Source organism: Hemicordylus capensis, chromosome 4, assembly GCF_027244095.1.
Source record: "Hemicordylus capensis ecotype Gifberg chromosome 4, rHemCap1.1.pri, whole genome shotgun sequence".
Taxonomy (NCBI): domain Eukaryota; kingdom Metazoa; phylum Chordata; class Lepidosauria; order Squamata; family Cordylidae; genus Hemicordylus; species Hemicordylus capensis.
Window position 1 is genome coordinate 52,760,499 of NC_069660.1, and position 21,892 is coordinate 52,782,390.

Genomic DNA, 21,892 nt, shown 5'->3' on the forward strand with positions numbered 1-21,892 from the left:
AACATCCATGCAACTCAGCCTATGGCATCACCATTGCACATATGTCTACAGACAAATGGACCCCCTGTGGACTAATGTCTTTAACAGCCCTCTAGATCGTATCTGCTCCTCCATGCCATTGCCAAAGTCCCTGCCAGGTTATTCCCATTTCCAAGGTCTAAAGCTATGAAACAAGGAGTTCTTTTCCATTCTCTCACTGTTGAGCCTAAGGAAGCTAATCCAAGCACATTAAGAAGACACCTGCTATTTTCAAGTACAGAAACCTTAAAGCATTTGTGTTCCCTTTACAGGCCTGAGACAACTCTTGTAAGCCGGATGCTGTGGTTGAGCAATATGGCAGCTGTGAAAGAAAAAGCAAATGCCTTTGCGGCTGTCTGAGAGATTTCCCTTAACAGATCATTATCTATTCTCTCTCCCCCACCCCCACCCCGCACGCCTCCATATTACTTTAACCAGATTGCCTGATCTGCTGCTTGTGAGGCCTTACAGAGTCCAGAACTCTTGAATGCATCAGATTGGATGCTGGAAAACTAAGTGACTGTCTGTCCTGCCCAGCTTTAGTGAGCTCTGGGCTTAGAACAGGGGTGGGCAAATTTGGCCCTCTGGCTGCTGTTGAACTACAACTCCCAACATCCCCAGACCCAGTTGTGGCTGGGGATGATGGGAGTTGTAGTTCAGCAATAGCTAAAGGGCCAAGTTTGCTCACTCCTGTGCTAGAATAGAGGTTCCCAACCTTGTGTCCCCAGATGTTGCTGGACTACAACTCCCATCATCCCCAGACACAGTAGCATCTGTTTTATATGTGAGAATATGACAACTGATTATAACTTGCTGAAGTGATATGCAGAGTTGGAAGTAGAACCATGAACCACTTTCTTTTGACAAGATTAAAAATTCTGGGTTCCACAAATGTGACTTCAAGTATTTCAATACATTCATATGATCAGGGCAGGTTATAGTTATGTTTTATGGAGAAAACCCATAGCTTTACTGTCACAGGCCTTTGAATTTAGCTAGGCCCAAGAACAGAAAATGAACAGAACATTGTTTCAATTCCTGTCTCGGGTTTTTCTGCATGATCAGTTTTATAAAACAAAAAATGCTTTGCTATCAGCTTTGCTTTCCTCAAAATTGTGTTTCTCCTGATAAGGGGATATTGCATTTTTCAGCATCTTCTACATTTTGTACTTGAGAAAATGGCATTCTTCCTTCATCTCATTCAATGTTACGTTTTAAAAAAATGTTTGCTAAACAACAAAAAATATGCCTTGTCCTGCACATTCCTCATTTCAGGGATTTTCGTTTATTTATTCAATTGAGAATTGTTATCCTGCCTTTCTGTTTTCCTACTAAAACATTCAAGGTGGCATGCATAATCATAGAAATATAAATAAAACCATCATAAAACAAGTTAAAGCCATAATATATACAATCAGCCTACATATTAAAAGATTTAATAGGCAGTTAAATAAAATGTATCTCGGGGACATTTACAGTAGTAATAATTTATTTGCTTCTTATCTGAATCACACACATGTATCTCTGCGTGTCTGTGTTTATTTATTTGCTGGCCATGCACTGTCCACTTACCTTCAGTCCAAAGCCAGTTGCAAGTTTCTATTAAAAACAAAAATTGTGAATAACAGGAAGGCAACCCACCCTATTACACAGGGACTGGATAGCATGCTACTACTGCTGGATCAGGGCTTGTGAAAGTATCACACGAAAAGTGCTTTCACAGCATGGTGGCTCAAAGACTGAGCTGGGAACTAAAAGGACATCAGATGAAATCACACCTCAGTCACAAACTTGGTAGGTGATAGAAAGCCACAATGCAGGTGGCCCTCGTTATCCCCAGGAGTTCAGTTCTGGCCTACAACAGTGGATGATGAAACCGCAGATAATGAGACCTTGAGGCAATGGGAATTTATTTATTATTTATTTGATTTATATACCACCCTTCCAAAATGGCTTAGGGCGGTTTACAACAGAATAAAAACAAAAAAATTAAAATCAAAACTATAAAAATAGAATAGAACCAATTAAACTTTCAAACAGTTAAAAACCCTGGAAAACCAGGACCAAAATTTAAAACAATTTAAAACAGTTTAAAAACCCTGGAAGGCCAGGCCAAACAGATAGGTTTTAAGGGCTCTCCGGAAAGACAGTAATGAACTCAGATTACGGATTTCTGCTGGGAGTGCATTCCATAGCCCAGGAGCAGCTACAGAGAAGGCCTGCCTCTGAGTCGCCACAAGACGAACCGGTGGTAACTGGAGATGGACCTCCTCAGATGATCTTAACGTGTGGTGGGGATCAAGCAGAAGAAGGCGCTCTCTAAGAGAACTCGGACCTAAGCCATTCAGGGCTTTAAAGGTAATAACCAGCACTTTGTGTTTTGCCCAGAAACATATCAGCAGCCAGTGTAACTGTTTAAAGACAGGCACAAAGCCAGCCCCATGTAGAGCACATTGCAATAGTCAAGCTTGGAGGTTATCAGCTGATGCACCACTGTTTTGAGGTCATCTTCATCAAGGAATGGGCACAGCTATCAAATCAGCCTAAGCTGATAGAAAGCACTCCTGGCCATGGCCTCTACCTGAGATACCATGGTCCAGGAGCACTCCCAAGCTGGGCTTGCTGCTTCTTGGGGAGTGTAACCCCATCCAGAACAGGAAGATCTAACTCACCCCTCAGATTCTGAGCCCCCACAAAGAGCACCTTCACCTTGCTTGGATTCAGCTTCAATTTGTTATCCCTCATCCAGCCCATTACTGCCTGTGGGCAGGCATTTAGAGAATGAGTGTCATTTCCTGAAGATGAAAAGGGCAAGTAGATTTGGGTGTCATCAGCATACTGATAACACCCAGCACCAAACCTGATGACCTCACCCAGCAGTTTCATGTAAATATTTAAAAGCAATGGTGACAGAATGGAGCCCTGAGGAATTTCATATAACAGCTCCCGTCTTTGAGGAGCAACTGTCACCAAGCTCCACCATCTGGAATCTACCCGAGAGATAGGAGTGGAAACACTGCAAAGCAGTGCCCCCTATCCCCAACTCCCCCAGGCGATCCAGAAGGATACCATGGTCAATGGTATCGAACGCCTCTGAGAGATCCAGAAGAACCAGCATTGGAGAGGTTAGGTTCCTTGAGGTTAAAAAAGTGGGGAGAAGGAAGAAATAAGAGCAATCAAGTACTGTACATGCTCTTCACATTTCCAGCTGTCCAGCAACACCCAGAAAGCCCCAATTCTATGGAGTTTTGGCAAAAAAAAAAAAAAAAAAAGCAGGATTTTTGGCAGGAAATGACAGGAAATGAGAGCCAGCGTGGAGTAGTGGTTAGAGTGCTGGACTAGGACCGGGGAGACCCGAGTTCAAATCCCCATTCAGCCATGATACTAGCTGGGTGACTCTGGGCCAGTCACGTCTCTCTCAGCCTAACCTACTTCACAGGGTTGTTGTGAGGAGAGACTCAAGTATGTAGTACACCGCTCTGGACTCTTTGGTGGAAAAGCGGGATATAAATGTAATAATCATAACCCAGGAACTGCAGATAGGCGAAGCTTGCCTATTTTTTGAACTGCTGATAATGAGGTTAAGTCTATAGTCCGACCGCATATACATGAAACCACAGGTGCTAGGACTGCGGATAATGAAGGCCACCTGTATCTCAGTTGCCCATCTGCAATATGGAAAACTAGATTACCAGGACAATGTATGTGAAAGATCTTTATGCATGATATAAATGCTAAATCTTGCCATTTTTGTTGCTGTTATTACAATAGCTGTTTCTTAAATCAGTCCTTAATGCTATATTTAAAAAGCTATATTGCTACAAATGTACATTTGATTTCTCTCCCACCATATTAACCGCATAAGAACAGTCCTGCTGGATCAGGCCTAAGGCTCATCTAGTCCAGCATCCTGTTTCACACAGTGGCCCACCAGATGCTGCTGGAAGCCACAGGCAGGAGTTGAGGGCACGCCCTCTCTCCTGCTGTTACTCCCCTGCAACTGGTACTGAAAGGAATCCTGCCTTTGAGGCTGGAGATGGCCTATAGCCCTCCGACTAGTAGCTGATGATAGATCTTTCCTCCATGAAGTTATCCAAACCCCTCTTAAAGCCATCCAGGTTGTTGGCTGTCACCACATCTCACAGCAGAGAATTCCACAAGTGGATTATGCATTGTGTGAAAAAGTACTTCCGTTTGTTGGTCCTAGATTTCGGGGCAATCAATTTCATGGGATGACCCCTGGTTCTAGTGTTATTTGAGAGGGAGAAGAATTTCTCTCTATCCACTTTCTCCACACCATGCATGATTTTTGTAGACCTTTATCATATCTCCCCGCAGTCGTCTTTTCATCCATGGGACAAAAGAGTGTGCAAAAGGCTCAAAGACCCTTAGTGTCTTGTGTAAAAACAGTCTCAAATGCGGCTGGACTCACTTTGTTTCTCCAATCCGCTGCAAGGCTCTCATTGTCAGAGCACTGGGTCACTGTAGAGCTGTCCAACACTACTGACTCCTGAAAGGAAGGATACGCCCTAAGGGAACCAGGTGCGGCTCATTTGTACTTGGGGGAAATATTTCAGTAAGGATGGCATTGCTTGTCCTGCCGTGTTGACTTGGCATCGTAGTTAACAGCTCAAAAGCTTGATTGCATTCTTCTGGACAGCCAGTAGGTAGCCCTGGGGAAAGCCTCACTGCCACTTCTGGAGTGTCAGAACTCAAGAGTCTATGTATCTGTGCAGAGCAGAGACTTGCTCAACTTTGCCCCCCCCAGCTGTTTTTGGACTACAACTCCCATAATCCCCAGCCACAGTGGCCAATAGCCAGGGATTACGGGAGTTGTAGGCCAACATCTGCAGGAGGGCCAAAGTTGAGCAGCCCTGGTCTTGAGTCTTATCATGGATCTCATTCCTCATACTTAGTTCTGTTACTCTTCTGTTCATGCTACTTAGGGTAGCACATCAGTGGTAGAGCATCTGCTTTGCATGCAGAAGGTCCCAGGTTCAAACCCTGGCTTTTCTAGGTAGGGCTAAGAAGGACTCCTGCCTGAAACCCTGGAGAGCTGCTGCCAGTCAGTGTAGACCAAAGCTGAACAACTTCAGCCCTCCAGCTATTTTGGGGCTAAAGGAAAAGTGTGCTGTCAAGTCAGTGTCAACTCCTGGTGACCACAGAGCCCTGTGGTTGTCTTTGGTAGAATACAGGAAGGGTTTACCATTGCCATTCTCCCAAGCAGTATGAGATGATGCCTTTCCACATCTTCCTATATCGCTGCTGCCCGATATAGGTGCTTCCCATAGTCTTGGAAACATACACGCGGGGATTTGAACCGGCAACCTCATGCTTGCTAGGCAAGTCATTTCCCGCTGCACCATTAGGTGGCTCTACAGCTCCCATAATTCCCAGCCACAGTGGCCAGTAGTCATGGATTATGGGAGTTGTAGAGCAATATCTGCAGGAAGGCCGAAGTTGTGCAGCTCTGGTATAGACAGTACTGAACTAGATGGACCAATGGCATGATTTAGAATAAGGCCACTACCTACATTCTTTTTCTTCTTCCATCATTAACCTCTCATGTTCAGACAAGCTGCCATGCTCCTTCATGCCTACATTTCCTCTCCCAGCCCCCCGGTCAAAACACATGACCCCAGCCTTGTTTACTTGTGAATGAAAGCAGCCTTGTTTTCAATGTAACCCTCCTCATCTTGACCCTACTCATACACAACCTTGCTTAGCCTTTTGCATCTTTACATCTGTATTTCTCTGTTGAATAAGGAAGTGGGAGCAATATATAAAGAATCAGGAACTGCAAATAAAAGAACTGTCTTGCAAGACATTGGAAATAAACAGGCTTGAAAATCAAAAGTGCAACTTGGTGGTTGTTAACTTTGCTGCTGCTGAAATGTGGTGATGGCTGCCAGTCTATTTATTTATAATTTATACCCCACCCCTCCAGTACGCTATTGCTTGGGGCAGCTCACAACATTAATAAAATCAATACAATGTAAAATAAAAGATTAATAAAGGTAAAATTACAAATTTACAGCTAGATGAGCTTTAAAGGGGAATTAGACACCTTTGTAGTTGTATATACTTCCCTCAGGATCAGAGGTGGCATGCCCCTGAACACCAGATGCTAGGGAACGTCAACAGCAGGGGGCTCCCCCCCACACTTGTGGGCTTCTCAGATGCACCAACCTGGCCACTGTGTCAGGCAAGATGCTGGACTGGATGGGCCTTGGCCTGATCCACCAGGGCTTTTCTTAAGTGCTTATCGCCAACACACTTGAACCTGTTCATTTAGCATCAAAGTGAATGGTTCAAAGGCAGGATTTGAACCACTCCTCCACACCTCCAGTGCATGGTTATGGTGTAAGAAGTGAAGATCCTCCCTAAACATTAGCTTCCAATTTTTGCAAAACAAGTTAGTATCAGTCAGGATACATTTTGCAAACCATTTACATGTATGTGGTGTTTGTCCATACATAACCAGAGAATAGTAGTTAAAAACATCTGGAGAGGTTCGTCTGCAGTTGCCCCTGGCTTGTCTTGTGGCTACTCAGGGGCAGGCCTGCTCTGTTGCTGCCCCAAGGCTTTGGAATGCACTCCCTGCTGAAATCAGAGCCTCCCCATCTCTGCCTTGCATCTCGGACTTAAAAAGATATATTTGTTCACTCAGGCTTTTAATTAGATTTACAGGTTTTTTTATTTTAAATTTTAATGTTGTTTTAATTTTTATTTTATTGTAAACTGCCCAGAGACGTAAGTTTTGGGCAGTATACAAATCTGTTAAATACATCTGGAGTAGGTGGCACAATCTTATCTCACCAAAGGCACTGTGGGCAGAGGACTGAGGCATAGTCAGTGTCCTGTCGTCATGCCTGGAGCCTGTTGTACAAGGGATTAGCATAGCAGATTATTCATCTTTGCTGAGCACTGCTGCTGCCAGCCACCACATCAAAATTTACCGCATTAACACAGCCTTTGTATACTCCCAGAATGTTTACTACTTTGTCTAAAGACGAGTGGCTTCTTTTGGGAGTTGCTCACCAGAGATATACACTATAAATTATAAAACACCTCCCATAGTCCCCCCCCCATTTCATTTTCTTTATTTCCTACCCACATCCAAGAAGTACAGTTTGAGCTTTAAAAACAAGTATTTAAACCTGAAGGAAGCAGATGAATAATGGAAAGCGTGAAGGTCCAAAGAGAAAGATCCTTGGGCGAGAGCAGGGTTTTCTATCTCTTACATTATTCCTTTGCATGACAACTTGTTTTACCCTTTGCCCTGTGTTTTGTCCCTCCCCAAAAGCCCTCTTCCTCAGAAGATTCCTGTAAGATTCCAGCAAAGCAAAATCAAGTATCGTAATTGGGATCAATAATACAAACCATGGACATTTATATACTGTTACTTCTGGTTTATTTGTAAACAGAAGTCAGAATTTGGATTTCCTTAGATTCAGATGATTAGTAAATTTTGATTCTCATAATTTATTTTGTATTTTGGGAGAAATGAACCAGTCTCATAACTTTGTTCTCGAAATGTTTATTGTGAGGAATGGTTTCTCCTCAAAGTAAGGAATGGTTCACACATACATATCACTTGACAACATACTTATGTGAAGCTATCACAGATATAAGACCACTGGTGATTGATTGATTGATTGATTAAGTGCCATCAAGTTGGTGCTGACTCTTTGCGACCATATAGAAAGATTCTCTCCAGGATGATCTGTCTTCAACTTGGCCTTTAAGGTCTCAGTAGTGCATTCATTGCTGTTGTAATCGAGCCCATTCAGTTTGATGCTGGTCGTCCTTTTCTTCTCTTTCCTTCAACTTTCCCCAGCATTGTGGACTTCTCAAGGGAGCTGTGCTTTTGTATAATGTGTCCGAAATATGATAGTTTGAGCCTGGTCATTTGTGCCTCCAGTGAAAAATCTGGATTGATTTGTTCTATAATCCATTTGTTTGTTTTCCTGGCCATGGTATTCTCAAAAGTCTTCTGACCACTGGTAGAAGTTTCTTATTACTTTGCTTTTCAGTGGGGTCAGTTCACACACTGGGGAAAACTTCAAGCTGATTCACACATAAATATTCATCACTTGGTAATTGCAACACCAAGTGGTGGTGGTGTGTGTGTGTATGAGCCATCCCAGATTTAACATCACAGAGATCTATTTTTCAGTGCTTCTCCTTAAATACAATGCTTTTTCAGTTCACACATTCAGGTGTGGCTGCAAGTCAAGTGCAGAGAAATGGTATGTGCCAATGTGAGTGTGAACCAGGCCGGAGTCCGATTTACGATTCATTTATATGGGGCGTGGGCCAAAGGGAAAGCCCTTATCCAACTCAGGTATGCTTTCCAGACACCTTCGCCCAAGGTTTTAATGCACCAAACCATTCACACAAGTTAAAATTACCACTCCAGCAATCGGTGGTGACTGCACTACAGGCATGCTCACGTTTAACGCAAAGGGCCAGCCTCTGTACCGAGTCGGTAGGTGCTCTGAATCGTGCCTAAGCCCCGCGTGGAAAGCTTGAGTTTTTCGCCTAGCATGTGTCCTGTATCTATAGCCCATTTTTCCTGCCAGCGATGCTTAGGATTGCCGCTAATATGACGCGTGTTTAAGGGAAATACACGCAGGGGTATTTTACTGCTATAATGGCCAGCTGCAGTGTTACGCTGCGTAATGGCGATCATATATAACGGGCTAGGGAGGGGGTTGGTGGTGGGTTACAAAAGGCCTCATCCTGAGCGCTCGGACCTCCTCATACGCTCCAAGGATGAGTGAGCTTCCCCCGTCCGCTCTCTGGGTCACTTATGTTAGGAAGTTCCCGATGAGCAACTTCTGTGAAAGGCGAGCAGCAGAATAAATCACCAGTTCCGGTGATGATTTGTGAAACTGGCTGCTTGTCGCAGCCAGAGGTGCATCTAGGTAATTTTGGAGCCTGGACCTAAAGGCCTTTGGAGGCCCCCCTCCCCTGCAAATTAATCATGCTTAGCTGGGTGACCACACCACACAGGGCAGACCAGATGAAAGAAGACTCGGGGGGCACCCAGGGGCTGTGGGGGCTCTGGACTTCGGAAGTCCAGGGGTAAGAGCGCCCTGACTCGTCGCGCAATCACGCACGCAGTCACCCCTGGAAAGGCCAAGCCCAGACGCACTCGCCCCTCTCCCCGTCGTGGAGGAAGGGCGGGGCTCGCGACTGCGGCGCTGCTGCGAAGCACGCTGAGGCGAGGCTGGCGCTCCCCAGCTTGCCTTTCCACTCGATGTAGGATTCATTCCTCCGTCCCGCGCGGCGCCCCCCCCCCCGCGCCATTTTCCTTGGTGTAGATTGAGGCTGGGGAGGGATCAGGGATGGAAGGAGGGCGCTAGACACTAAAGCCACGTGGCGCTCTAAAAACGGAGACGCAATACAATACGGTGGTGGGTCAGGATAGGCGGCGCCGAATCCCTTCTGGTTGTTCTTCTGATACAGGAGAGCCAGGTCGTTATCTCGCGCCTCAGTGCTGGGCGGGATCGTTTTACCCCCATCAGGGAAAACCTGGGTTTGAGTTTGGATCCACTCATGGGCAGTGGGGTTGCCAAATCTGAAGCTATTTCTGGAGATCCGCCCCGCCCCCGTTTTTCCGATTCTGTTCACAACATCCAGCCGCTAAAATCTCCAGGATTGCTTCCAACAATCACCTGGAGATCGATGCTGGATTGCTGGTCCCGGAGGGTTGGCAGGCTGGCAACCCTCACGCGGAGTCGAATCATTGGTGTCAGGCTGGGAGGAAGTGAGGCGCGCGCGAGCCAGCAGCCCTTAGGAGTGGGCGGCTTGAATTAGCACATCAGACGCTGGCCCTGAGCTTGCAGTCGGGCTCTTGAGTAGCTGGGAGGAGGAGGAGGAGCGTTGCTGAGCCCGGGTATCAGTGTTCAGATAGAGACTAGAGGAGCTGTGGAGGAGCTGCGCCCTGAGGAACTGAGAACACAGGTGCGCTTGCGTGAGTGCGGTGGGACTGGGTGATGAAGGAGCTGGGAGCCCCGTGGAAGTGTGCCGGGCTGGCTCTCTAGTGGGGAGGAAGAACGAAGGTTTTCCAGACACAGGAGGGCGAACCCACCTTCTCATTTCTCTGAGCCGCAGCCAGGCCAGTCTTTACCGTCCATAGCATGATTTCAGCACAGAGGAAGCCCTGCTTGAAAGCAGAGTGTCCTTTAAGGTTCTGCTGCCCCTCATCCATCCTCTCTCGCCTTGAACTCTCTTGCCTCGCAGTAAAGCCTGCTGTGAAAAACGCCCAGGCTGCTCTTCGTTTCTTGCTGGCTAGGCTAGCCAGCACGCTTGGCTAGCCATACACGCTTTGTATGAAGAAGTAAGGCACCAGGGCGGAGGGTCCGTGTCCCTGGCATGTCTCAAGCAGGGTAGGGGGAAAGCCCTCCCTGAAGCCTTGAGCAGCTTCTACCCGTCAGAGTAGACAATACTGAGCCAGGAACTCAAGGGTCTGACTCGGCAGAAGGCAGCTTCAGAAGTACTCGGGCTAGGCTATCCATATTTAGCTACCCTAGAGATGGGAACCTGATTGACTGCCCTTCTGTTTTTGAAGAGAGAGTGGCCAGGGTACCCAGCCTCTCCCCCAAAGCAGGCGAGCACAAAAATGAGCCTCGGTTGTTTCCTTGAAAATGCTGAAATAATTATGCTGCAGCAACTTCTCCACCCCATTCAACTTGGTTCTTCCCCCATAGTTTGTTTTATATAATGGGCCACTCAGACCCACCTGCTGTTTCCATGCTTGGTTCCTTAGCTCTGCCCATGCTTGTTAATCTGTGCCCCAAAGCACATCCCACTTCATGTTCATGCTCAGAACATCTGCTGGATCCTCTTTAACTTGGGTGTTCTCAACACTGGGTTCCCAGAAGTCATTGGACTACAGCTCCCATCATCCCCAGCCTTTGGCTATTGTTGCTAGGGGCTGTAGTTTAAGAGCATCTGGGGAGCCAGTATTGCAAACCCCCTCCTGCCTTAACAGGGGGTTAAGCTTCATTTAAAAAAAATAAAAATCTCCACTTCATTTTCCTCTTTGAATTCTGTATCTGCCCCCCACTGCTCTGCCTTGGTGCCCTGTGTTATTTATCTATCAGTTTAATTTCCTGGGGTTTTATTTGCCTAGGCCTCCAATGGTTAACTGTGATGCAGAATCTGAAGTTGCACTCTAGATAGAGAAATACAAAGCCAGGCTTTAGTCAAGAGGGTTAAGTGTATAATGGGATCACTGATGAGCAGTTAAGGCCCGTAAAGAGGATCGCTGAGCTCCGATCACAGAGACCTCCCGTGCTTTGTTTACTGAGTGGTAATAACTCTGCTAAAATGGGTGAGTCCCATCTCCCTTTTCTACTAGCAAAGGTCTGGACTGCCGGGAGGTTGAGTGAGCCTGTGTGGTTATCCTGTGGTGGCTGCTACGCTGATGGATTTGGATAACATTGAGCTGAGTCACTGAGCAGAGATTAGAAAGGATCTGATGTTAAGAGGGATGAAAACCTTAGTTACACTGGCACTGTTGAGAGGTGATGACACCAAGCTTAAAGCTTCTCCTCAGTACCCAGGTGGCATGAATGCAGTTATTCCATTCTACCTGATAGGGGTTCTCTGGATTTATACAGGGGTGTACCTTGGGAGACTATTCCAGCCTCTTCTCTCCATCACATCACACCACCCCCGTAGCAATGGCATTGTGCCTTTGTGTTCCCTGACAGGGGTGTAGCTACAACTGAATGGCAGGGGATGGATATCTTTGGGCCCCTGAGGGGGGTGCAGCAGCTGGGTGACAGCTTGTTCTTTGCTCTCCCCCACCAGTGCCTCTCTGAAGAAGGTGGGTCCGTTTTCATGTTTTGTCAGTCAATCAATCTTTATTATGGTCTGAGACCAGCACAGGTTATAATACAGTACAATGAATAGGGCAATCAGATTATGTATTACTAAGACTGAGAGTGATATTACAGGTGAAATTGAAGATAGGTGAACTAAGATCTAAAAAATACAAAATATTTAAAATATACTATAAAGTATAATCAAAATTATTTAAAATAAAGCTATACTAAAAGAAAGCTTGAAGCATCTAATTAAAATAGTAAGGCAGCTAACTAAAATGGATAAAATATATCTCTAAAACATAAATGCCGTTCTAATAATGCAATTCTAAAAATAATAAAATACAACTCTAAAACTATAAGACAATTCACAATGTAAAATACTCCAGGCTCATCACGTTTTGTCCCAGGGCCCACTCTAGCTTTGCTACGCCCCTTGTTCCCTATGTCAAAAATTTAACAAGAAATCTTCATTAAGTGAATGCATGATGAGTGCTCTGAATCACTGATCTCCAACCAAACATGAACATATGTTTTCTGGGCATAATTGTTGACAGCTTGATTTAGAAAGAATTGGCCAAGGAAGAAGCAACGGAGGAGATAATGTTAAAGTGCATGTGTGTGTTATGCCATTAGGGTCAGAGAGCCATGAGCTGTGTGGGTCTGAAAAGCTTTATCCTTGGACCCTTAAATCCAACTCTGAATTTATATCCTCTCCTTCACACATTCTCTGTGGGGCTTTCCCATGCCACCCCAGTAAGCATTTGAATACTTTGAATACCACCCCAGTAAGCATTTGAATACAAGGAGTCACTTGCTGGGGCCAGTTATTTCATTGTGCTTCTTTGCAAGGCCCAGGAGCCAGTGGTGGATCCCATTGACCCCACATGTGGCTCCTTGACTAATTGTTGATGAAGCCTGTGCCAAGCTTTGGCCACAGTCCAATACTCTGTCCAGCCCCTGACACCATGGAGAGGCAACTGCCCACCATGTAGTGCTGCACTTTGCACAGTGCTGGTGGGAATTTTGTACAGTTTCCTTTAAGGGAAACGGAGCCCTCTCAACCCTCGCTGCCATCTTGGAAGGCATGTAGGTAATGGGGGGGGGGGAAGTATAGTAGTCCTTCCCAATGCTTTCCCCATTGAGTTATTTAGGAAAAGTCTTAAGGAGGACTACACTTCCCAGTACTCTGTGTGCACCTTCCAAGGTTGCAATGAGCCCCTGCAGGGTTCTGCATCTGCCAACCCCTGTTGCTGGGGAAAGTGCAGCGCAGTGGGAAATGGCTCCCACATTGAAGAGCTTTTTGCCAAAATGGCCCCGGCTTGAAAAATAGTGAAGATCATTGACTTGTGCTGTTTGAGTTCCAAACCAGTTGTTGCCTGGCTAAGCAGGAGGGCAAGAGGCAAAAGGGTAGTACACAATTGGACCTGCCCATGTGCCTTCTGTATTCAGCCACTTGCCACAATGGGATGGGAAGATGCCATAGTGAAGTGGCCCAGCTTGTGAACTGGTGTAAAAGGGGGTGGGGGCTACAAGGGCTAGCAACCAAAAGAAGGAGAGTGTTCTTCAGTGGTCCAAGTCTGTTCCAGGTATGGGCAGATTCAGTGGCAGCATGGAGTATAGATATACAGTACATACATAACCTTCTTGCACCCGCTCCTGCTTCGCCAAAATTCTATCCACACTCCTTTTCTGATCTGCAACTGGACTCCCGCTCCATCTGACTTATATATAAGAGGAGAGCTGGTCTTGTGGTAGCAAGAATGAATTGTCCCTTTTGCTAAGAAGGATCCACTCTGGTTGCATTTGAATGTGAGGCCACATGTGAGCACTGTAAGATATTCCCCTCAGGGGATGGAAGAGCATCTGAGCTTCCAAGTTCCCTCCCTGGCACCCCCAAGACAGGGCTGAGAGAGACTCCTGCCTGCAGCCTTGGAGAAGCCGCTGCCAGTCTGTGTAGACAATACTGAGCTAGAAGGACCAATAGTCTGACTCAGTATATAGTAGCTGCCTATGTTTCTATAAATAGCAGGCATTAAAGGGCTTTAAAGCAGTGACAGAGTGAATATTAGACATTCCAGATTCAGTAGGTGATATCTCAAGTTAAAACAACTTTAAAAAAGGCAGCATGTGTGCATTATGCAGACGCGCACCATTCTACCTTTTCGGTTAAGGGATAGCCAGCTTGCTAAGTGCAATGGAGATGGAAAATGTGCCCTGAAGTCTGTGCTTAGAGGCCATCAGGCTTCAGGAGGTTTACTCTTGTTGGCAGACAGATATTCAAGTTCTTGTTGGGAGGCATTAGGCCTTCTGAGAATCCGCTGATTCCATCTCGCCATGCAAACTGCGCCCAGAACTACAAGCCTTTTTGGGGATTCAGTTCTTCTAGCACAGGGGTGTGCAACTCAAATGCCCCAGCGGGTCAGAGCCAAGCAACACTTGGTGTGCAGGGGCCGAGGTATGTTTTCAGGGCATATTACCTTAAAATGAACTAAGAGTATTCATGGAAGCAATTATTTGTTATTTGTGGAGCCCATAAAGGGACCTACCATTTTGACCAAGGATAGTGGCCAGAAAACAGGCCTTGTCCCTGCTCAGTCAATGGGGCACCTGGAGGGCATGCCAGCCCCAAACAAATGCAGTTCCCTCTTTTTCCTAAGTCACTGTTGCTTTCAGGCTGCAATCCTAGGCATGTTTACTTGGGAGTAAAAGCAGATGGGGGGAAAAACAGGAAGCACTTGGCCAAAAAGCAACACGAGAGACAAAATCTCAAGGTGCGGTAAAGCATTTATTGAGCCCAACACATTTCAGCCACAAAAGGCCTCCTTCAGGGACTGCAATTTATAGTGTTCTAAAGAGAATTCTACAAGTAGTCCTTTGATAAGCTTGTGAGCAGTGTTCCCTCTAACAGGGATTTCCAGATGTTGTTGACTACAACTCCCAGAATCCCCAGGTGCAATAGCTTTTGCTTGGGGATTCTGGGAGTTGTAGTCAACAACATCTGGGAATCTGTGTTAGAGGGAACACTGCTTGTGAGAAGGCAAAGAGTTGCTTGTAGAATTCTCTTCGGAACACTAGAAATTACTGCCCCCAAAGAGAGCCTTTTATGGCTGAAACGCATTGGGCTCAATAAATGCTTTACAGCACTTTGAGATTTTGTCTCTGGTTTAGCTTTTTAACTTGGGAGTAAACCTCACTGGGTAAACCATGGGATGTACTATATTTCCGAGTAAGCATGCATAGAATGGTGCTGTGAAGTAGTTTCTCAAGAGGACAGAGGATGCCCCCCCGCCTTGGAGAAGGGGGAACTGACCAGAGATGGACCCCTCTGTCTTTCTGGGGTGTGCTCTGTCTGTGTCTGCCTGCTGCTGCTGTCCCAACCCACTCCATCTATTTTTGTGACAGCTGCACCTCAAGCATCAGCACCTGGCGCACTTGCCGTGTTGGTCCATGACTGCCACATGCATCTCATCTGGTTTCAGGGGGCCAACTGTATTGGCCGCTGCTGCTCATCATTGGGACAAGCCAAGAGCTCTTAATGGCTCCTGCTCCTCCAGTAAAAAGGACCCTGTGGGCTGGATCCAGTCTCCAGGTTCAGGCCTGTTCTAGCGTTTTTCCTCCCCTCTACCAAGGCTCCATAGTTCAGAACCTCTTCTATGATTTCTTAGATTAGCAAGGACGGGGCTACTACTGGAGTCCAATCAGGCTCTTTTCTGAAAATCCTGCCACATGACAGTATAGGCAGAATATTTCAGCCTCCCTTCCCTTATTCTAGGACACTGATCACCATCCTTCTGGTCTAGCTGTTCTGCTCGGAGAGCATTTCCTACAGTTCTGGGCCTGTTGGAAAGCTACCTGTGGTGTGTCGCTAAGCAACAGGCCTGCTTCCTGCCCCATTGTGTGAAAATTGCTATGCCAACATTGGGTCCTTTCAGGGATGACTCCAAACCTCATTTAAAAATAGATGCTGGATTTTTTTCTCCCCGTTTAGGAATGAGGCATGCCTTGCCTTTGGCCCCCTCCTGGTCTCCAACGGGGCAGCTCCAGATCTTTCCTTTCTCTTTTCACTGGCAGTCTGACGGCTTCCACAGCCCCTGCAGAGGATCTTCGCAGTCTCTGCAGCCACATTCGATCACTTATGACAAAACAACCTTTATTTTTAAAACAGACAACAGGGCCTTCTTTGTTTTGATGTAGCTCACACTCCCAACTGAGGTCAAAACTAGCTGTCTTCTTTGGAACGCTGATCACACAACTGCTCACTCCTTCCTCCACTGAAAGCCTTCCTTTGTAAGGCATTCTAGCATTGCCCCAGGCAGGCTGCCCCTTCAAGTCTGTTCTTTCTTACTGCTTCACCCTAGTAGGGTGGGGGGTGGGAAGGGGCTGTTGCAAGGATGGTCACAGTCTGACTGCAAATGGGTGTTCTAAAAAGTAAACTCTAGAAGGTTGCTCAGGATATGTTTGGGGCCGCCCATGGGATTTATGAGGCCTGGGGCAGATGTGAAGTTGGGGTCCCTCTAAAAGGACTCATGCATGTGTGAACAAAGTTAGGGGGACATAGGTGAAAATTTACATGTAGCTCCTCTTTGCCCAGTTGCCCTGGGAACAAATGGGCTTCCCCTGCTCATTCCTATGACAATGAATGAGCTAAGGCAGGGGCCCCTTCCTTTTGGGGGACCCAGGGCAGATTGCCCCAGTTTCCCCCACCCTCTGGGCAGCCCTGGATAGACTGGTGGAGCTCTGGGTGATTGGCAATAGACCAGCAAAGATTTCTGACTTCCAATAGCTTAACAGTGACATAGGAAGATGCTGAAAGGCACCATCTCATACTGCACGGGAGATGGCAATGGTAAACCCCTCCTGTATTCTACCAAAGACAACCCCAGGGCTCTGTGGTCACCAGGAGTCGACACCAACTCGATGGCACACTTTACCTTTTACCTTTAGCAAGTAGAAACACATTTTTAAAAAGAACTTTGCCATGGCTGCCTTTATGTTAATCATTTATCTCTTAGCCTCGCTCTTCCTCCCCTGCAAATATGAGAATTAATTGGTTGCCAAGGTCTTTGTGCCATCCTATTGGCCATCTTTTAGAGGCTTGTATTAGAATCTCTGATCGGTCCTAACTGAGATGTAGATAGCATATGCAAGGTTATCCCAGGTCGTGTGGCCCATGGGGTAATTGGCTTTGCTCCCAGAGCCTCCATGTTGCATCTGACTCTAACCACTTTGCTCATTACTTACTTACTTGACTGTTCCATGCCTAATTCTGGTTGATGGATTTGGGGTTTGTAATTGGGGTGGGGGTGTGGTGGTAGATCTTGCAAGCCTGTAGTCTTTCCATTCGTATTCTAGAAAATGTGTAACCTAGAAGTTAGGACTCGGAGGAAGGGTACCAGGACCCCGAAAGCCTAGCTTAGGAAGGCTTTTGGTGATTGGGTATGAATAGACAGAGGTGAGTTAGTCTTACAGTGACCTCCAGGTCAATGCATGACTATTTCAAATCTAGTACCTGTTTTTTGTGAGCTAAGCATGACTCAGAGGTCCAGTTGATGAGTGAAATCATTGCTCTTTCATTCCCATTTGGCAAATATATTTGTTCAAGCTCACCTCTGTCCAGGGATTTGCTTTTTATTTTCTTAGTTGTGTAATGTTGCAAGTAGTGAAGTCTGGGCCATTTTCTGTTGCTCACACGCATCCAAAAGATTCCCTATGCTCATTTATTTGTTTAAGCATCTTCTTGACATGGGATTTGTGTGAGTCATGATCTCATGAAGTCTGGGCCAGTGTTAGTACATAATATGACCAGCACTGAATGTTGCAAGAGGAAATTTTCACAGTAACAAGAGGAAGCTTTGTAGTTATGTACACTTTACTAAGGTTGGATCATATGTTGCCTCTCTGTCATTTGGATGATGAACTTTGTCCCACAGTGTCAAATTGTTTTTTCTTCTGCAGCACCTCTACCCATCAGTGTCTTTGTGTATGTGTGTGTAGAGTAAAGTAACAAGAGGAAAATTTCAGGCTCATATATACATGAGTTGTAGATACAGTAAAGGATTCTGCATTCTTTCCACCAATTTTTGTGTGTTCCCAAGCCAGCCATTCTAAGATCATTTGCAAAATCAATGCTGTTCTTTTATTCAGCCAAACATACTAGAGCAAGATAGTAGAAAGCTTCAGAATAGTTCTTTCTCTCACTGTTCCGGAAGCAGACACTGCCAAATGCACTGGGTCAGGAGGAACTCATGAAAGAGAACTTGCTTTGTCTGTACAGCACGAGATCCCTGGTTCTATCTCTGGCATACCTAATCAAAGGATCTTGCTGGCAGGGCTGGGACGGGGCCAAAGCTCGGTGGAAGAGCATCTCATTTGCATGCAGGAGGTCCTATATTCCATCTCTGGCACCTGCAGTTAGGGCTGGGAAGACCCCTGTCTGAAATCCTGGACAGCTGCTGTGCCCAGCCAGTGCAGACCCTACTGAGCTAGATGGACCAATGGTCTGACTTCTTGCAAAGTAGCTTCCTGTGTACCTCACGGATGACTGGGGAAAGCCTTTGCTTGAGACTTTGGAAAGCTGCTGCCAGTCAGTAGATCATGTTGCGCTCGACTAGATCAAGGCTGCTCAACTTTGGCCCTCCTGCAGATGTTGGCCTACAGTTCCCATAATCACTGGCTATTGGCCACTGTGGCTGGGGATTATGGGAGTTGTAGTCCAAAAACAGCTGGGGCCCCCCTAAATTGAGCAGGCCTGCACTAGATGGATTAATAGTGTGAGTATAAGGCAGCGTTGTATGTTGATATTCAGTTGGTTGAATCACATGATAAACTTGATTGATTTTTCTTCTACAGCAGAGAAGAGTGTACTCAGAGAGCCAAGTGGGGGCAAGAGCAGAAGCTTGGCTTGCCGCAATCCCTGCTGGCAGTCCAGGGACATTTGGGCACCAGGCTGTTGCCTTGAGGACCCAGGAGCTGCCTGGGATCTGCCGGTTGCTAACTTAGTGATGGAAGTTGCTGCTAAGGCCAGGTCAATTGGAAGACTGTTCTCCCGCAAAAGCTTGTTTCTCCATTGATAACTCCCCTGTTTATAAGAAAGTTTTATGCAACTCAGACAGCAACTCATTCTTGGCGGTGTGAACAGGCTGGTGAAGTGGGAGCAGAGGTGGCTGGCCAAGGGGGAGAGAGACCGCTTTGCACAGATGGCTCACATTCAGCCATCCAGTCCAAGCCAGAATCTCATCTGGTTACACCAGGGAAATTGCATCAGCTTTCATGGCGTTACTCCAAACTCTTATCCAAAGTCTGGATCAGAGCTGGGCTTGATCCTCTGCCAAGATTTGGGCTTTTGGCCTGAATGTGAGGCTAATATTAATGTGCTGAGGGCTGAAAGGGAAAGCAGAGCCCTGACACACCGTTTCTCTTCTGTATGTGTGTGGTTTGCATAAATACTGTTTGTTTGCTCCCAACCGTAGAGATTCTTCCTTAAAAATAAATAAAATAAAAGTGCATGGCTGAAATTCAGGAAAAACCAGGTGTTCCCGGGATTGGGACCACTCTCAAGAGTGCTTCTGCATGCCATGGTGGCTCTTCTGCCCTCACCTTAATGACTTGCCAGAAGGGGTGAACGAGAGGGCTCTGCCATTTTCATTCCTCTGCAAAGAGACTTCATGGCTATTTTATACACAGGTTTGTGTGCTGGTGCCATGCACGGGGTGTTAGGGTTGGAGGTGGATGAGAAATGTGTTCAAAACCTTGTTGAGCCATGAAGCTTGCTGGGTGGTCCAGGCCAAATCAGCCTAACTTGCTTGGCAAGGTTATTGTAATTGGAAGAGGAGGATAGAGTGTAACCAGGGATTATCTAACCTGGGTCCCCAAATGGTGTCAGACTACAACTCCCATCAGCTGCAGCCACAATGGCCTTTGACCATTGTGGCTGAGGATGATGGGAATTGTAGTCCAATAACATCTGGGGACCCAAAGTTTGAGAATCCCTGGGTTACATTCTGGTGTAACCCACTCCTTGAGCCCAGGGGTGATAAAGATGATAAAAGCCTACAGCGATGACTACAAAACGTTTACAGTATATATTTATCAAATTTTATTTATTTATTCATCAGATTTGTACACTGCCCCAAACTTTTGTCTCTGGGCAGTTAACAATAGCATAAAACAAGTTAAAAACATATACAAAAACCTGAAACAGTTTAACAATTTAAAAATAAACCAGAAATTAAAACCTAAAAATTTAAAAAGCTGAGAAAGCTTGGGTGAAAAGATGGGTTTTCAAGTGTTTTGTAAAAACGGCCAGAGATGGGGAGGATCGTATCTCAGCAGGGAGCACATTCCACAATCTCGGGGCAGCGACCAAGAAGGCCCGTCTCTGTGTAGCCACCAAACGAGTTGCCGGTAACTGAAGACAGACCTCCTCAGATGACCTCAGTGGGTGGTGGGGCTTGTAGTGAAGGAGACGCTCTCTTAAATACCCAGGGCCTAAGCCGTTTAGGGCTTTATAAGTTATAACTAGCACGTTGTATTTTGTCTGGTAACCTACTGGCAGCCTGTGTAGCTCCATCAGTAAAGGAGTAATGTGGTCTCTCTGAGGTGACCCAGAGACCAACCTGGCTGCCGCATTCTGAACCAACTGAAGTTTCCAGACTATGTACAAAGGCAGCCCCACATAGAGTGCATTACAGAAGTCCAGTCTGGAGGTTACCAACAGATGTACCACTGTTTTGAGGTCATTGATCTTGAGAAACGGGCGCAGCTGGCGTATCAGCTGGAGCTGATAGAAAGCACCCCTGGCCACCGCCTCAGCCTGAGAAACCAGTGAGAGGTGTGAATCCAGAAGTACTCCCAGACTGCGAACCTGTTCCTTTTGGGGAAGTGTGGCCCCATCTAGAACACGTAGATCAGAATCTTTTCTAGAGTTCTGACCTCGCACAATAAGTACCTCCGTCTTACCTGGATTCAGCTTCAGTTTATTCTCTCTCATCCAGCCCATTACTGTTTCCAGGCAGACATTTAGGGAGGATATGCCATCTCCTGAAGAAGTTGACACACAAAAGTAGATCTGGGCGTCATCAGTGTACTGGTAACACCCAGCTCCAAATCCCTTGGTGATCTCTCCGAGAGGTTTCATGTAGATGTTAAAAAAGCATTGGAGAAAGTATGGAGCCTTGAGGGACACCATACTTAAGCTCAGATTTTGAAGAGCAACAATCTCCAATCGACACCATCTGGAATCTGTCCGAGAGGTAGGAGCGGAAGCACTGTAAAACAGTGCCTCCCAACCCCCTCAGACGTTCCAGAAGGATACTATGCTCGATAGTATCGAAAGCTGCCGAGAGATCCAAAAGGACCAACAGAGTCACACTTCCTCTGTTAATTCACAATTGGAGAGCATTGATCAGGCCGACCAAGGCAGTCTCCATCCCATAGCCCACCTGAAAGCCAGTTTGAAATGGGTCTAGATAATCAGTTTCCTCCAAGACTGCCTGGAGCTGAAAGGCCACCGCCTTCTCAGTTACCTTGCCCAGCCATGGGAGGTTGGAAACAGGCCTATAATTGCTCAACTCTGAGGGATCTAATGCAGGCTTCTTTAGAAGAGGTCTAATGATTGGACAAGGAGGCATCCTGCCCTCCCTCAGAGAAGCATTTATGATTTCCAACAGGCTGTCTGCAACAGCCTCCCTGCTAGATAGAACAAGCCATGTTGGACAAGGGTCTAGAGAACAAGTGGTAGACCTCACTGATCCAAGCAGCTTGTCCACATCCTCAGGAGTCACAAACTGAAACCGATCCAGTCAAATCACATAAGAGGAGTTGTTGGGCACCTCCAGTTGAGTCATCAAATTAACTGTGGAGTCTCCATCTAAGTCGGCCCGAATCTGAGATATTTTATCTCCAAAAAACTCTAAAACACATCACTGCGGGTAACTGATGACTCCAAATTTTGGTTCGGGGGGTGGGTGGAGTGGATACTAGTCCCCTCACAACCCTGAACAACTCTGCTGGACATGAACTCACAGAGGCAA

The 21,892-nt window shown here is 46.3% G+C and overlaps 1 protein-coding gene across 4 annotated transcripts in view; it reads left to right on the forward strand.

Annotated features, from left to right (window-relative positions):
* NAV1 (neuron navigator 1) overlaps positions 1 to 21,892 on the forward strand; it is a 409,357-nt gene that overhangs the window by 40,252 nt on the left and 347,213 nt on the right. The window contains exon 1 of one of the 4 annotated variants that reach the window (XM_053243560.1): positions 9,754 to 9,990. The exons of 1 other annotated variant lie outside the window; for it this stretch is intronic. The gene's annotated coding sequence lies outside the window, so the exon portion shown is untranslated. Of the gene's footprint in view, positions 1 to 9,753; positions 9,991 to 21,892 lie in introns of those variants that run through there. 2 more of the 4 variants (XM_053243559.1, XM_053243556.1) reach the window with 2 other exon arrangements.